We start from the raw sequence: 15,145 nt of genomic DNA, 5'->3' as shown, positions 1-15,145 counted from the left end.
GTTTCACAATGTGTGTGAAGCAACTTCATGCTGATAGGACAGCATCAGATGCTGAGAGTCAGCTCCACCTCAGGAGAATTGCTGCTGTTACCTCCCAGATGTCTAATAAAGGCTAAATTACATATTTAGAAAATGCTCATAATTTTGCAAATAATAAACATTTTTTTTGCTACAAATCACCCTGTAGTTATCAGCAGCAAAGCACCAATTAGACTAGTTAGGAGTTAGGGACCTGATAAACTGGTAACAGAGTCCCTTTAAGAGCTCTTCAAAAGTTTTTCCCACAATGGATGTTAAGCTTACTGGTCTATAATTACTTTGTATTGAACTTACTACTTATAGAAAACTCAATGACATTCATGGGGTCTCTGTCACCAATGAAAAACCCGATAGATTTTTAATTGCCTATAAAGAATTTGATTCATCATATACTTTAGTTATGTAAACTTAAATAATAAACAAGTGAATAAACTAAAGCAACAAATAGCAAGGCACTGCTGAGATTTGAACTCAGGATCTCCTGTTTACTAGACAGGCGCTTTAACCAACTAAGCCACAGCACCAAAGCACTTTTCTTCTCACGGTGTCCTACCACACAGCTCAGTTCAGAGCAAAAGACTGATCTCATATTTTAGGCTAGCCCCTTAGGTGTAGTTGCCAGAAGTCTTAACAGTCAGGGTACATAAGTTGTGATGGCCGAGTGGTTAAGGCGTTGGATTTGAAATCCAATGGGGTCTCCCTGCACAGGTTCAAGTCCTGTTCACAACGTTCTATTTTAAGAAGAGAACTTCCAGAAACATATTAAAGTTTGTCACCTATAGAAAGAGTTATTTTAATTCCATCCTCTTTATCACTGATTAATTACATTAATAATAGTGGTTCCAGCTGTGCCCCTGGCTTACAACTCTGAAAAGCGAGCAATATTTAGAGTATAAATCACTATAACTACAGCATCCCATTTGTCCAGACTTTTATTTTCCTCTTGATAAAAACAAATCAGGTTGGTTGGACAACTTCTGTCCTTAGTAAATCTCTGCTTGCTGTCAATTATAATACTATTTTCTGTCACATACTCCTGTATATAGTCCCTTAAATGGACTCTGTCACCAGTTTATCAATTCCCAATTTCCTAACTAGCCTAATAGGCGCTATGATGCTGATAACTACAGTGTGATTTGTTGTTTTTTTTTAAAAAACGTTTATTTGCAAAGTTATGAACATTTATTTATATATACTAATGTAGCTCTAATAGCCAAATAGGAGATGACTCCTTTTTACTCTGGGCAGCTATTGTTTTCTGTATGACGCTGTCCAATCAGCATACAACTTCTCCCCCTTCCCTGTCCAGCAACACAGTGTGATCATATAGTACACTGCGTCCATTCCCGATTGTGTTTTCAACAGGTGATATCTTCGGTTCTGTCACAGCTAGAACTGTGATTTTGGTGTCATATGAAAGAGTAGAATCCAGTCTTTCAAATGCCACCAAATCTGCTTTTTTAGGTGGCCCACAGCCCGAGATATGGCTGTTTGAATTGATCCTCCTTCCCTGTAGCTTGAGTTTCACAATGTGTGTGAAGCAACTTCATGCTGATAGGACAGCATCAGATGCTGAGAGTCAGCTCCACCTCAGGAGAATTGCTGCTGTTACCTCCCAGATGTCTAATAAAGGCTAAATTACATATTTAGAAAATGCTCATAATTTTGCAAATAATAAACATTTTTTTTACTACCAATCACCCTGTAGTTATCAGCAGCAAAGCACCAATTAGACTAGTTAGGAGTTAGGGACCTGATAAACTGGTAACAGAGTCCCTTTAAGAGCTCTTCAAAAGTTTTTCCCACAATGGATGTTAAGCTTACTGGTCTATAATTACTTTGTATTGAACTTACTACTTATAGAAAACTCAATGACATTCATGGGGTCTCTGTCACCAATGAAAAACCCGATAGATTTTTAATTGCCTATAAAGAATTTGATTCATCATATACTTTAGTTATGTAAACTTAAATAATAAACAAGTGAATAAACTAAAGCAACAAATAGCAAGGCACTGCTGAGATTTGAACTCAGGATCTCCTGTTTACTAGACAGGCGCTTTAACCAACTAAGCCACAGCACCAAAGCACTTTTCTTCTCACGGTGTCCTACCACACAGCTCAGTTCAGAGCAAAAGACTGATCTCATATTTTAGGCTAGCCCCTTAGGTGTAGTTGCCAGAAGTCTTAACAGTCAGGGTACATAAGTTGTGATGGCCGAGTGGTTAAGGCGTTGGATTTGAAATCCAATGGGGTCTCCCTGCACAGGTTCAAGTCCTGTTCACAACGTTCTATTTTAAGAAGAGAACTTCCAGAAACATATTAAAGTTTGTCACCTATAGAAAGAGTTATTTTAATTCCATCCTCTTTATCACTGATTAATTACATTAATAATAGTGGTTCCAGCTGTGCCCCTGGCTTACAACTCTGAAAAGCGAGCAATATTTAGAGTATAAATCACTATAACTACAGCATCCCATTTGTCCAGACTTTTATTTTCCTCTTGATAAAAACAAATCAGGTTGGTTGGACAACTTCTGTCCTTAGTAAATCTCTGTTTGCTGTCAATTATAATACTATTTTCTGTCACATACTCCTGTATATAGTCCCTTAAATGGACTCTGTCACCAGTTTATCAATTCCCAATTTCCTAACTAGCCTAATAGGCGCTATGATGCTGATAACTACAGTGTGATTTGTTGTTTTTTTTTAAAAAACGTTTATTTGCAAAGTTATGAACATTTATTTATATATACTAATGTAGCTCTAATAGCCAAATAGGAGATGACTCCTTTTTACTCTGGGCAGCTAATGTTTTCTGTATGACGCTGTCCAATCAGCATACAACTTCTCCCCCTTCCCTGTCCAGCAACACAGTGTGATCATATAGTACACTGCGTCCATTCCCGATTGTGTTTTCAACAGGTGATATCTTCGGTTCTGTCACAGCTAGAACTGTGATTTTGGTGTCATATGAAAGAGTAGAATCCAGTCTTTCAAATGCCACCAAATCTGCTTTTTTAGGTGGCCCACAGCCCGAGATATGGCTGTTTGAATTGATCCTCCTTCCCTGTAGCTTGAGTTTCACAATGTGTGTGAAGCAACTTCATGCTGATAGGACAGCATCAGATGCTGAGAGTCAGCTCCACCTCAGGAGAATTGCTGCTGTTACCTCCCAGATGTCTAATAAAGGCTAAATTACATATTTAGAAAATGCTCATAATTTTGCAAATAATAAATATTTTTTTTTACTACAAATCACCCTGTAGTTATCAGCAGCAAAGCACCAATTAGACTAGTTAGGAGTTAGGGACCTGATAAACTGGTAACAGAGTCCCTTTAAGAGCTCTTCAAAAGTTTTTCCCACAATGGATGTTAAGCTTACTGGTCTATAATTACTTTGTATTGAACTTACTACTTATAGAAAACTCAATGACATTCATGGGGTCTCTGTCACCAATGAAAAACCCGATAGATTTTTAATTGCCTATAAAGAATTTGATTCATCATATACTTTAGTTATGTAAACTTAAATAATAAACAAGTGAATAAACTAAAGCAACAAATAGCAAGGCACTGCTGAGATTTGAACTCAGGATCTCCTGTTTACTAGACAGGCGCTTTAACCAACTAAGCCACAGCACCAAAGCACTTTTCTTCTCACGGTGTCCTACCACACAGCTCAGTTCAGAGCAAAAGACTGATCTCATATTTTAGGCTAGCCCCTTAGGTGTAGTTGCCAGAAGTCTTAACAGTCAGGGTACATAAGTTGTGATGGCCGAGTGGTTAAGGCGTTGGATTTGAAATCCAATGGGTTCAAGTCCTGTTCACAACGTTCTATTTTAAGAAGAGAACTTCCAGAAACATATTAAAGTTTGTCACCTATAGAAAGAGTTATTTTAATTCCATCCTCTTTATCACTGATTAATTACATTAATAATAGTGGTTCCAGCTGTGCCCCTGGCTTACAACTCTGAAAAGCGAGCAATATTTAGAGTATAAATCACTATAACTACAGCATCCTATTTGTCCAGACTTTTATTTTCCTCTTGATAAAAACAAATCAGGTTGGTTGGACAACTTCTGTCCTTAGTAAATCTCTGTTTGCTGTCAATTATAATACTATTTTCTGTCACATACTCCTGTATATAGTCCCTTAAATGGACTCTGTCACCAGTTTATCAATTCCCAATTTCCTAACTAGCCTAATAGGCGCTATGATGCTGATAACTACAGTGTGATTTGTTGTTTTTTTTTAAAAAACGTTTATTTGCAAAGTTATGAACATTTATTTATATATACTAATGTAGCTCTAATAGCCAAATAGGAGATGACTCCTTTTTACTCTGGGCAGCTAATGTTTTCTGTATGACGCTGTCCAATCAGCATACAACTTCTCCCCCTTCCCTGTCCAGCAACACAGTGTGATCATATAGTACACTGCGTCCATTCCCGATTGTGTTTTCAACAGGTGATATCTTCGGTTCTGTCACAGCTAGAACTGTGATTTTGGTGTCATATGAAAGAGTAGAATCCAGTCTTTCAAATGCCACCAAATCTGCTTTTTTAGGTGGCCCACAGCCCGAGATATGGCTGTTTGAATTGATCCTCCTTCCCTGTAGCTTGAGTTTCACAATGTGTGTGAAGCAACTTCATGCTGATAGGACAGCATCAGATGCTGAGAGTCAGCTCCACCTCAGGAGAATTGCTGCTGTTACCTCCCAGATGTCTAATAAAGGCTAAATTACATATTTAGAAAATGCTCATAATTTTGCAAATAATAAACATTTTTTTTTACTACCAATCACCCTGTAGTTATCAGCAGCAAAGCACCAATTAGACTAGTTAGGAGTTAGGGACCTGATAAACTGGTATAAGAGTCCCTTTAAGAGCTCTTCAAAAGTTTTTCCCACAATGGATGTTAAGCTTACTGGTCTATAATTACTTTGTATTGAACTTACTACTTATAGAAAACTCAATGACATTCATGGGGTCTCTGTCACCAATGAAAAACCCGATAGATTTTTAATTGCCTATAAAGAATTTGATTCATCATATACTTTAGTTATGTAAACTTAAATAATAAACAAGTGAATAAACTAAAGCAACAAATAGCAAGGCACTGCTGAGATTTGAACTCAGGATCTCCTGTTTACTAGACAGGCGCTTTAACCAACTAAGCCACAGCACCAAAGCACTTTTCTTCTCACGGTGTCCTACCACTCAGCTCAGTTCAGAGCAAAAGACTGATCTCATATTTTAGGCTAGCCCCTTAGGTGTAGTTGCCAGAAGTCTTAACAGTCAGGGTACATAAGTTGTGATGGCCGAGTGGTTAAGGCGTTGGATTTGAAATCCAATGGGGTCTCCCTGCACAGGTTCAAGTCCTGTTCACAACGTTCTATTTTAAGAAGAGAACTTCCAGAAACATATTAAAGTTTGTCACCTATAGAAAGAGTTATTTTAATTCCATCCTCTTTATCACTGATTAATTACATTAATAATAGTGGTTCCAGCTGTGCCCCTGGCTTACAACTCTGAAAAGCGAGCAATATTTAGAGTATAAATCACTATAACTACAGCATCCCATTTGTCCAGACTTTTATTTTATTTTCCTCTTGATAAAAACAAATCAGGTTGGTTGGACAACTTCTGTCCTTAGTAAATCTCTGTTTGCTGTCAATTATAATACTATTTTCTGTCACATACTCCTGTATATAGTCCCTTAAATGGACTCTGTCACCAGTTTATCAATTCCCAATTTCCTAACTAGCCTAATAGGCGCTATGATGCTGATAACTACAGTGTGATTTGTTGTTTTTTTTTAAAAAACGTTTATTTGCAAAGTTATGAACATTTATTTATATATACTAATGTAGCTCTAATAGCCAAATAGGAGATGACTCCTTTTTACTCTGGGCAGCTAATGTTTTCTGTATGACGCTGTCCAATCAGCATACAACTTCTCCCCCTTCCCTGTCCAGCAACACAGTGTGATCATATAGTACACTGCGTCCATTCCCGATTGTGTTTTCAACAGGTGATATCTTCGGTTCTGTCACAGCTAGAACTGTGATTTTGGTGTCATATGAAAGAGTAGAATCCAGTCTTTCAAATGCCACCAAATCTGCTTTTTTAGGTGGCCCACAGCCCGAGATATGGCTGTTTGAATTGATCCTCCTTCCCTGTAGCTTGAGTTTCACAATGTGTGTGAAGCAACTTCATGCTGATAGGACAGCATCAGATGCTGAGAGTCAGCTCCACCTCAGGAGAATTGCTGCTGTTACCTCCCAGATGTCTAATAAAGGCTAAATTACATATTTAGAAAATGCTCATAATTTTGCAAATAATAAACATTTTTTTTACTACCAATCACCCTGTAGTTATCAGCAGCAAAGCACCAATTAGACTAGTTAGGAGTTAGGGACCTGATAAACTGGTAACAGAGTCCCTTTAAGAGCTCTTCAAAAGTTTTTCCCACAATGGATGTTAAGCTTACTGGTCTATAATTACTTTGTATTGAACTTACTACTTATAGAAAACTCAATGACATTCATGGGGTCTCTGTCACCAATGAAAAACCCGATAGATTTTTAATTGCCTATAAAGAATTTGATTCATCATATACTTTAGTTATGTAAACTTAAATAATAAACAAGTGAATAAACTAAAGCAACAAATAGCAAGGCACTGCTGAGATTTGAACTCAGGATCTCCTGTTTACTAGACAGGCGCTTTAACCAACTAAGCCACAGCACCAAAGCACTTTTCTTCTCACGGTGTCCTACCACACAGCTCAGTTCAGAGCAAAAGACTGATCTCATATTTTAGGCTAGCCCCTTAGGTGTAGTTGCCAGAAGTCTTAACAGTCAGGGTACATAAGTTGTGATGGCCGAGTGGTTAAGGCGTTGGATTTGAAATCCAATGGGGTCTCCCTGCACAGGTTCAAGTCCTGTTCACAACGTTCTATTTTAAGAAGAGAACTTCCAGAAACATATTAAAGTTTGTCACCTATAGAAAGAGTTATTTTAATTCCATCCTCTTTATCACTGATTAATTACATTAATAATAGTGGTTCCAGCTGTGCCCCTGGCTTACAACTCTGAAAAGCGAGCAATATTTAGAGTATAAATCACTATAACTACAGCATCCCATTTGTCCAGACTTTTATTTTCCTCTTGATAAAAACAAATCAGGTTGGTTGGACAACTTCTGTCCTTAGTAAATCTCTGTTTGCTGTCAATTATAATACTATTTTCTGTCACATACTCCTGTATATAGTCCCTTAAATGGACTCTGTCACCAGTTTATCAATTCCCAATTTCCTAACTAGCCTAATAGGCGCTATGATGCTGATAACTACAGTGTGATTTGTTGTTTTTTTTTAAAAAACGTTTATTTGCAAAGTTATGAACATTTATTTATATATACTAATGTAGCTCTAATAGCCAAATAGGAGATGACTCCTTTTTACTCTGGGCAGCTAATGTTTTCTGTATGACGCTGTCCAATCAGCATACAACTTCTCCCCCTTCCCTGTCCAGCAACACAGTGTGATCATATAGTACACTGCGTCCATTCCCGATTGTGTTTTCAACAGGTGATATCTTCGGTTCTGTCACAGCTAGAACTGTGATTTTGGTGTCATATGAAAGAGTAGAATCCAGTCTTTCAAATGCCACCAAATCTGCTTTTTTAGGTGGCCCACAGCCCGAGATATGGCTGTTTGAATTGATCCTCCTTCCCTGTAGCTTGAGTTTCACAATGTGTGTGAAGCAACTTCATGCTGATAGGACAGCATCAGATGCTGAGAGTCAGCTCCACCTCAGGAGAATTGCTGCTGTTACCTCCCAGATGTCTAATAAAGGCTAAATTACATATTTAGAAAATGCTCATAATTTTGCAAATAATAAACATTTTTTTTACTACCAATCACCCTGTAGTTATCAGCAGCAAAGCACCAATTAGACTAGTTAGGAGTTAGGGACCTGATAAACTGGTAACAGAGTCCCTTTAAGAGCTCTTCAAAAGTTTTTCCCACAATGGATGTTAAGCTTACTGGTCTATAATTACTTTGTATTGAACTTACTACTTATAGAAAACTCAATGACATTCATGGGGTCTCTGTCACCAATGAAAAACCCGATAGATTTTTAATTGCCTATAAAGAATTTGATTCATCATATACTTTAGTTATGTAAACTTAAATAATAAACAAGTGAATAAACTAAAGCAACAAATAGCAAGGCACTGCTGAGATTTGAACTCAGGATCTCCTGTTTACTAGACAGGCGCTTTAACCAACTAAGCCACAGCACCAAAGCACTTTTCTTCTCACGGTGTCCTACCACACAGCTCAGTTCAGAGCAAAAGACTGATCTCATATTTTAGGCTAGCCCCTTAGGTGTAGTTGCCAGAAGTCTTAACAGTCAGGGTACATAAGTTGTGATGGCCGAGTGGTTAAGGCGTTGGATTTGAAATCCAATGGGGTCTCCCTGCACAGGTTCAAGTCCTGTTCACAACGTTCTATTTTAAGAAGAGAACTTCCAGAAACATATTAAAGTTTGTCACCTATAGAAAGAGTTATTTTAATTCCATCCTCTTTATCACTGATTAATTACATTAATAATAGTGGTTCCAGCTGTGCCCCTGGCTTACAACTCTGAAAAGCGAGCAATATTTAGAGTATAAATCACTATAACTACAGCATCCCATTTGTCCAGACTTTTATTTTCCTCTTGATAAAAACAAATCAGGTTGGTTGGACAACTTCTGTCCTTAGTAAATCTCTGTTTGCTGTCAATTATAATACTATTTTCTGTCACATACTCCTGTATATAGTCCCTTAAATGGACTCTGTCACCAGTTTATCAATTCCCAATTTCCTAACTAGCCTAATAGGCGCTATGATGCTGATAACTACAGTGTGATTTGTTGTTTTTTTTTAAAAAACGTTTATTTGCAAAGTTATGAACATTTATTTATATATACTAATGTAGCTCTAATAGCCAAATAGGAGATGACTCCTTTTTACTCTGGGCAGCTAATGTTTTCTGTATGACGCTGTCCAATCAGCATACAACTTCTCCCCCTTCCCTGTCCAGCAACACAGTGTGATCATATAGTACACTGCGTCCATTCCCGATTGTGTTTTCAACAGGTGATATCTTCGGTTCTGTCACAGCTAGAACTGTGATTTTGGTGTCATATGAAAGAGTAGAATCCAGTCTTTCAAATGCCACCAAATCTGCTTTTTTAGGTGGCCCACAGCCCGAGATATGGCTGTTTGAATTGATCCTCCTTCCCTGTAGCTTGAGTTTCACAATGTGTGTGAAGCAACTTCATGCTGATAGGACAGCATCAGATGCTGAGAGTCAGCTCCACCTCAGGAGAATTGCTGCTGTTACCTCCCAGATGTCTAATAAAGGCTAAATTACATATTTAGAAAATGCTCATAATTTTGCAAATAATAAATATTTTTTTTTACTACCAATCACCCTGTAGTTATCAGCAGCAAAGCACCAATTAGACTAGTTAGGAGTTAGGGACCTGATAAACTGGTAACAGAGTCCCTTTAAGAGCTCTTCAAAAGTTTTTCCCACAATGGATGTTAAGCTTACTGGTCTATAATTACTTTGTATTGAACTTACTACTTATAGAAAACTCAATGACATTCATGGGGTCTCTGTCACCAATGAAAAACCCGATAGATTTTTAATTGCCTATAAAGAATTTGATTCATCATATACTTTAGTTATGTAAACTTAAATAATAAACAAGTGAATAAACTAAAGCAACAAATAGCAAGGCACTGCTGAGATTTGAACTCAGGATCTCCTGTTTACTAGACAGGCGCTTTAACCAACTAAGCCACAGCACCAAAGCACTTTTCTTCTCACGGTGTCCTACCACACAGCTCAGTTCAGAGCAAAAGACTGATCTCATATTTTAGGCTAGCCCCTTAGGTGTAGTTGCCAGAAGTCTTAACAGTCAGGGTACATAAGTTGTGATGGCCGAGTGGTTAAGGCGTTGGATTTGAAATCCAATGGGGTCTCCCTGCACAGGTTCAAGTCCTGTTCACAACGTTCTATTTTAAGAAGAGAACTTCCAGAAACATATTAAAGTTTGTCACCTATAGAAAGAGTTATTTTAATTCCATCCTCTTTATCACTGATTAATTACATTAATAATAGTGGTTCCAGCTGTGCCCCTGGCTTACAACTCTGAAAAGCGAGCAATATTTAGAGTATAAATCACTATAACTACAGCATCCCATTTGTCCAGACTTTTATTTTCCTCTTGATAAAAACAAATCAGGTTGGTTGGACAACTTCTGTCCTTAGTAAATCTCTGTTTGCTGTCAATTATAATACTATTTTCTGTCACATACTCCTGTATATAGTCCCTTAAATGGACTCTGTCACCAGTTTATCAATTCCCAATTTCCTAACTAGCCTAATAGGCGCTATGATGCTGATAACTACAGTGTGATTTGTTGTTTTTTTTAAAAAACGTTTATTTGCAAAGTTATGAGCATTTATTTATATATACTAATGTAGCTCTAATAGCCAAATAGGAGATGACTCCTTTTTACTCTGGGCAGCTAATGTTTTCTGTATGACGCTGTCCAATCAGCATACAACTTCTCCCCCTTCCCTGTCCAGCAACACAGTGTGATCATATAGTACACTGCGTCCATTCCCGATTGTGTTTTCAACAGGTGATATCTTCGGTTCTGTCACAGCTAGAACTGTGATTTTGGTGTCATATGAAAGAGTAGAATCCAGTCTTTCAAATGCCACCAAATCTGCTTTTTTAGGTGGCCCACAGCCCGAGATATGGCTGTTTGAATTGATCCTCCTTCCCTGTAGCTTGAGTTTCACAATGTGTGTGAAGCAACTTCATGCTGATAGGACAGCATCAGATGCTGAGAGTCAGCTCCACCTCAGGAGAATTGCTGCTGTTACCTCCCAGATGTCTAATAAAGGCTAAATTACATATTTAGAAAATGCTCATAATTTTGCAAATAATAAATATTTTTTTTTACTACCAATCACCCTGTAGTTATCAGCAGCAAAGCACCAATTAGACTAGTTAGGAGTTAGGGACCTGATAAACTGGTAACAGAGTCCCTTTAAGAGCTCTTCAAAAGTTTTTCCCACAATGGATGTTAAGCTTACTGGTCTATAATTACTTTGTATTGAACTTACTACTTATAGAAAACTCAATGACATTCATGGGGTCTCTGTCACCAATGAAAAACCCGATAGATTTTTAATTGCCTATAAAGAATTTGATTCATCATATACTTTAGTTATGTAAACTTAAATAATAAACAAGTGAATAAACTAAAGCAACAAATAGCAAGGCACTGCTGAGATTTGAACTCAGGATCTCCTGTTTACTAAACAGGCGCTTTAACCAACTAAGCCACAGCACCAAAGCACTTTTCTTCTCACGGTGTCCTACCACACAGCTCAGTTCAGAGCAAAAGACTGATCTCATATTTTAGGCTAGCCCCTTAGGTGTAGTTGCCAGAAGTCTTAACAGTCAAGGTACATAAGTTGTGATGGCCGAGTGGTTAAGGCGTTGGATTTGAAATCCAATGGGGTCCCCCTGCACAGGTTCAAGTCCTGTTCACAATGTTCTATTTTAAGAAGAGAACTTCCAGAAACATATTAAAGTTTGTCACCTATAGAAAGAGTTATTTTAATTCCATCCTCTTTATCACTGATTAATTACATTAATAATAGTGGTTCCAGCTGTGCCCCTGGCTTACAACTCTGAAAAGCGAGCAATATTTAGAGTATAAATCACTATAACTACAGCATCCCATTTGTCCAGACTTTTATTTTCCTCTTGATAAAAACAAATCAGGTTGGTTGGACAACTTCTGTCCTTAGTAAATCTCTGTTTGCTGTCAATTATAATACTATTTTCTGTCACATACTCCTGTATATAGTCCCTTAAATGGACTCTGTCACCAGTTTATCAATTCCCAATTTCCTAACTAGCCTAATAGGCGCTATGATGCTGATAACTACAGTGTGATTTGTTGTTTTTTTTAAAAAACGTTTATTTGCAAAGTTATGAGCATTTATTTATATATACTAATGTAGCTCTAAGGGTATGTTCACACGGCCTATTTACGGACGTAATTCGGGCGTTTTTGCCCCGAATTACGTCTGAAAATAGCGCCTCAATAGCGCTGACAAACATCTGCCCATTGAAAGCAATGGGCAGACGTTTGTCTGTTCACACGAGGCGTATATTTACGCGCCGCTGTCAAATGACGGCGCGTAAATAGACGCCCGCGTCAAAGAAGTGACCTGTCACTTCTTTGGCCGTAATTGGAGCCGTTATTCATTGACTCCAATGAATAGCAGCGCTAATTACGGCCGTAATGGACGCGGCGTTCAAGCGCCTGCACATGCCGGTACGGCTGAAATTACGGGGATGTTTTCAGGCTGAAACATCCCCGTAATTTCAGCCGTTACGGACCCCCGCCGTGTGAACATACCCTAATAGCCAAATAGGAGATGACTCCTTTTTACTCTGGGCAGCTAATGTTTTCTGTATGACGCTGTCCAATCAGCATACAACTTCTCCCCCTTCCCTGTCCAGCAACACAGTGTGATCATATAGTACACTGCGTCCATTCCCGATTGTGTTTTCAACAGGTGATATCTTCGGTTCTGTCACAGCTAGAACTGTGATTTTGGTGTCATATGAAAGAGTAGAATCCAGTCTTTCAAATGCCACCAAATCTGCTTTTTTAGGTGGCCCACAGCCCGAGATATGGCTGTTTGAATTGATCCTCCTTCCCTGTAGCTTGAGTTTCACAATGTGTGTGAAGCAACTTCATGCTGATAGGACAGCATCAGATGCTGAGAGTCAGCTCCACCTCAGGAGAATTGCTGCTGTTACCTCCCAGATGTCTAATAAAGGCTAAATTACATATTTAGAAAATGCTCATAATTTTGCAAATAATAAATATTTTTTTTTACTACCAATCACCCTGTAGTTATCAGCAGCAAAGCACCAATTAGACTAGTTAGGAGTTAGGGACCTGATAAACTGGTAACAGAGTCCCTTTAAGAGCTCTTCAAAAGTTTTTCCCACAATGGATGTTAAGCTTACTGGTCTATAATTACTTTGTATTGAACTTACTACTTATAGAAAACTCAATGACATTCATGGGGTCTCTGTCACCAATGAAAAACCCGATAGATTTTTAATTGCCTATAAAGAATTTGATTCATCATATACTTTAGTTATGTAAACTTAAATAATAAACAAGTGAATAAACTAAAGCAACAAATAGCAAGGCACTGCTGAGATTTGAACTCAGGATCTCCTGTTTACTAGACAGGCGCTTTAACCAACTAAGCCACAGCACCAAAGCACTTTTCTTCTCACGGTGTCCTACCACACAGCTCAGTTCAGAGCAAAAGACTGATCTCATATTTTAGGCTAGCCCCTTAGGTGTAGTTGCCAGAAGTCTTAACAGTCAGGGTACATAAGTTGTGATGGCCGAGTGGTTAAGGCGTTGGATTTGAAATCCAATGGGGTCCCCCTGCACAGGTTCAAGTCCTGTTCACAACGTTCTATTTTAAGAAGAGAACTTCCAGAAACATATTAAAGTTTGTCACCTATAGAAAGAGTTATTTTAATTCCATCCTCTTTATCACTGATTAATTACATTAATAATAGTGGTTCCAGCTGTGCCCCTGGCTTACAACTCTGAAAAGCGAGCAATATTTAGAGTATAAATCACTATAACTACAGCATCCCATTTGTCCAGACTTTTATTTTCCTCTTGATAAAAACAAATCAGGTTGGTTGGACAACTTCTGTCCTTAGTAAATCTCTGTTTGCTGTCAATTATAATACTATTTTCTGTCACATACTCCTGTATATAGTCCCTTAAATGGACTCTGTCACCAGTTTATCAATTCCCAATTTCCTAACTAGCCTAATAGGCGCTATGATGCTGATAACTACAGTGTGATTTGTTGTTTTTTTTAAAAAAACGTTTATTTGCAAAGTTATGAGCATTTATTTATATATACTAATGTAGCTCTAAGGGTATGTTCACACGGCCTATTTACGGACGTAATTCGGGCGTTTTTGCCCCGAATTACGTCTGAAAATAGCGCCTCAATAGCGCTGACAAACATCTGCCCATTGAAAGCAATGGGCAGACGTTTGTCTGTTCACACGAGGCGTATATTTACGCGCCGCTGTCAAATGACGGCGCGTAAATAGACGCCCGCGTCAAAGAAGTGACCTGTCACTTCTTTGGCCGTAATTGGAGCCGTTATTCATTGACTCCAATGAATAGCAGCGCTAATTACGGCCGTAATGGACGCGGCGTTCAAGCGCCTGCACATGCCGGTACGGCTGAAATTACGGGGATGTTTTCAGGCTGAAACATCCCCGTAATTTCAGCCGTTACGGACCCCCGCCGTGTGAACATACCCTAATAGCCAAATAGGAGATGACTCCTTTTTACTCTGGGCAGCTAATGTTTTCTGTATGACGCTGTCCAATCAGCATACAACTTCTCCCCCTTCCCTGTCCAGCAACACAGTGTGATCATATAGTACACTGCGTCCATTCCCGATTGTGTTTTCAACAGGTGATATCTTCGGTTCTGTCACAGCTAGAACTGTGATTTTGGTGTCATATGAAAGAGTAGAATCCAGTCTTTCAAATGCCACCAAATCTGCTTTTTTAGGTGGCCCACAGCCCGAGATATGGCTGTTTGAATTGATCCTCCTTCCCTGTAGCTTGAGTTTCACAATGTGTGTGAAGCAACTTCATGCTGATAGGACAGCATCAGATGCTGAGAGTCAGCTCCACCTCAGGAGAATTGCTGCTGTTACCTCCCAGATGTCTAATAAAGGCTAAATTACATATTTAGAAAATGCTCATAATTTTGCAAATAATAAATATTTTTTTTTACTACCAATCACCCTGTAGTTATCAGCAGCAAAGCACCAATTAGACTAGTTAGGAGTTAGGGACCTGATAAACTGGTAACAGAGTCCCTTTAAGAGCTCTTCAAAAGTTTTTCCCACAATGGATGTTAAGCTTACTGGTCTAT

The 15,145-nt window shown here is 38.5% G+C and overlaps 16 non-coding genes across 16 annotated transcripts; 7 read left to right on the top strand and 9 right to left on the bottom strand.

Annotated features, from left to right (window-relative positions):
- Positions 1 to 489: 489 nt before the first annotated feature.
- On the bottom strand, positions 490 to 563 carry TRNAT-AGU (transfer RNA threonine (anticodon AGU)). The gene has a single exon. It is a non-coding gene; the product is annotated as a tRNA-Thr (tRNA).
- Positions 564 to 686: 123 nt separating this feature from the next.
- Positions 687 to 768, top strand: TRNAS-UGA (transfer RNA serine (anticodon UGA)). Its single transcript has one exon. It is a non-coding gene; the product is annotated as a tRNA-Ser (tRNA).
- Positions 769 to 2,049: 1,281 nt separating this feature from the next.
- TRNAT-AGU (transfer RNA threonine (anticodon AGU)) lies at positions 2,050 to 2,123 on the bottom strand. The gene has a single exon. It is a non-coding gene; the product is annotated as a tRNA-Thr (tRNA).
- A 123-nt stretch (positions 2,124 to 2,246) lies between these two features.
- On the top strand, positions 2,247 to 2,328 carry TRNAS-UGA (transfer RNA serine (anticodon UGA)). Its single transcript has one exon. It is a non-coding gene; the product is annotated as a tRNA-Ser (tRNA).
- A 1,282-nt stretch (positions 2,329 to 3,610) lies between these two features.
- Positions 3,611 to 3,684, bottom strand: TRNAT-AGU (transfer RNA threonine (anticodon AGU)). The gene has a single exon. It is a non-coding gene; the product is annotated as a tRNA-Thr (tRNA).
- A 1,472-nt stretch (positions 3,685 to 5,156) lies between these two features.
- TRNAT-AGU (transfer RNA threonine (anticodon AGU)) lies at positions 5,157 to 5,230 on the bottom strand. The gene has a single exon. It is a non-coding gene; the product is annotated as a tRNA-Thr (tRNA).
- Positions 5,231 to 5,353: 123 nt separating this feature from the next.
- Positions 5,354 to 5,435, top strand: TRNAS-UGA (transfer RNA serine (anticodon UGA)). Its single transcript has one exon. It is a non-coding gene; the product is annotated as a tRNA-Ser (tRNA).
- Positions 5,436 to 6,721: 1,286 nt separating this feature from the next.
- Positions 6,722 to 6,795, bottom strand: TRNAT-AGU (transfer RNA threonine (anticodon AGU)). Its single transcript has one exon. It is a non-coding gene; the product is annotated as a tRNA-Thr (tRNA).
- Positions 6,796 to 6,918: 123 nt separating this feature from the next.
- On the top strand, positions 6,919 to 7,000 carry TRNAS-UGA (transfer RNA serine (anticodon UGA)). Its single transcript has one exon. It is a non-coding gene; the product is annotated as a tRNA-Ser (tRNA).
- Positions 7,001 to 8,281: 1,281 nt separating this feature from the next.
- On the bottom strand, positions 8,282 to 8,355 carry TRNAT-AGU (transfer RNA threonine (anticodon AGU)). Its single transcript has one exon. It is a non-coding gene; the product is annotated as a tRNA-Thr (tRNA).
- A 123-nt stretch (positions 8,356 to 8,478) lies between these two features.
- TRNAS-UGA (transfer RNA serine (anticodon UGA)) lies at positions 8,479 to 8,560 on the top strand. Its single transcript has one exon. It is a non-coding gene; the product is annotated as a tRNA-Ser (tRNA).
- Positions 8,561 to 9,842: 1,282 nt separating this feature from the next.
- TRNAT-AGU (transfer RNA threonine (anticodon AGU)) lies at positions 9,843 to 9,916 on the bottom strand. Its single transcript has one exon. It is a non-coding gene; the product is annotated as a tRNA-Thr (tRNA).
- Positions 9,917 to 10,039: 123 nt separating this feature from the next.
- Positions 10,040 to 10,121, top strand: TRNAS-UGA (transfer RNA serine (anticodon UGA)). The gene has a single exon. It is a non-coding gene; the product is annotated as a tRNA-Ser (tRNA).
- A 1,281-nt stretch (positions 10,122 to 11,402) lies between these two features.
- On the bottom strand, positions 11,403 to 11,476 carry TRNAT-AGU (transfer RNA threonine (anticodon AGU)). The gene has a single exon. It is a non-coding gene; the product is annotated as a tRNA-Thr (tRNA).
- A 1,886-nt stretch (positions 11,477 to 13,362) lies between these two features.
- Positions 13,363 to 13,436, bottom strand: TRNAT-AGU (transfer RNA threonine (anticodon AGU)). The gene has a single exon. It is a non-coding gene; the product is annotated as a tRNA-Thr (tRNA).
- Positions 13,437 to 13,559: 123 nt separating this feature from the next.
- Positions 13,560 to 13,641, top strand: TRNAS-UGA (transfer RNA serine (anticodon UGA)). Its single transcript has one exon. It is a non-coding gene; the product is annotated as a tRNA-Ser (tRNA).
- The last annotated feature ends 1,504 nt before the right edge of the window (positions 13,642 to 15,145 follow it).

The sequence above is a fragment of the Rhinoderma darwinii genome, chromosome 3, assembly GCF_050947455.1.
Source record: "Rhinoderma darwinii isolate aRhiDar2 chromosome 3, aRhiDar2.hap1, whole genome shotgun sequence".
NCBI lineage: Eukaryota > Metazoa > Chordata > Amphibia > Anura > Rhinodermatidae > Rhinoderma > Rhinoderma darwinii.
This window is presented reverse-complemented; position numbering and strand designations above follow the sequence as displayed.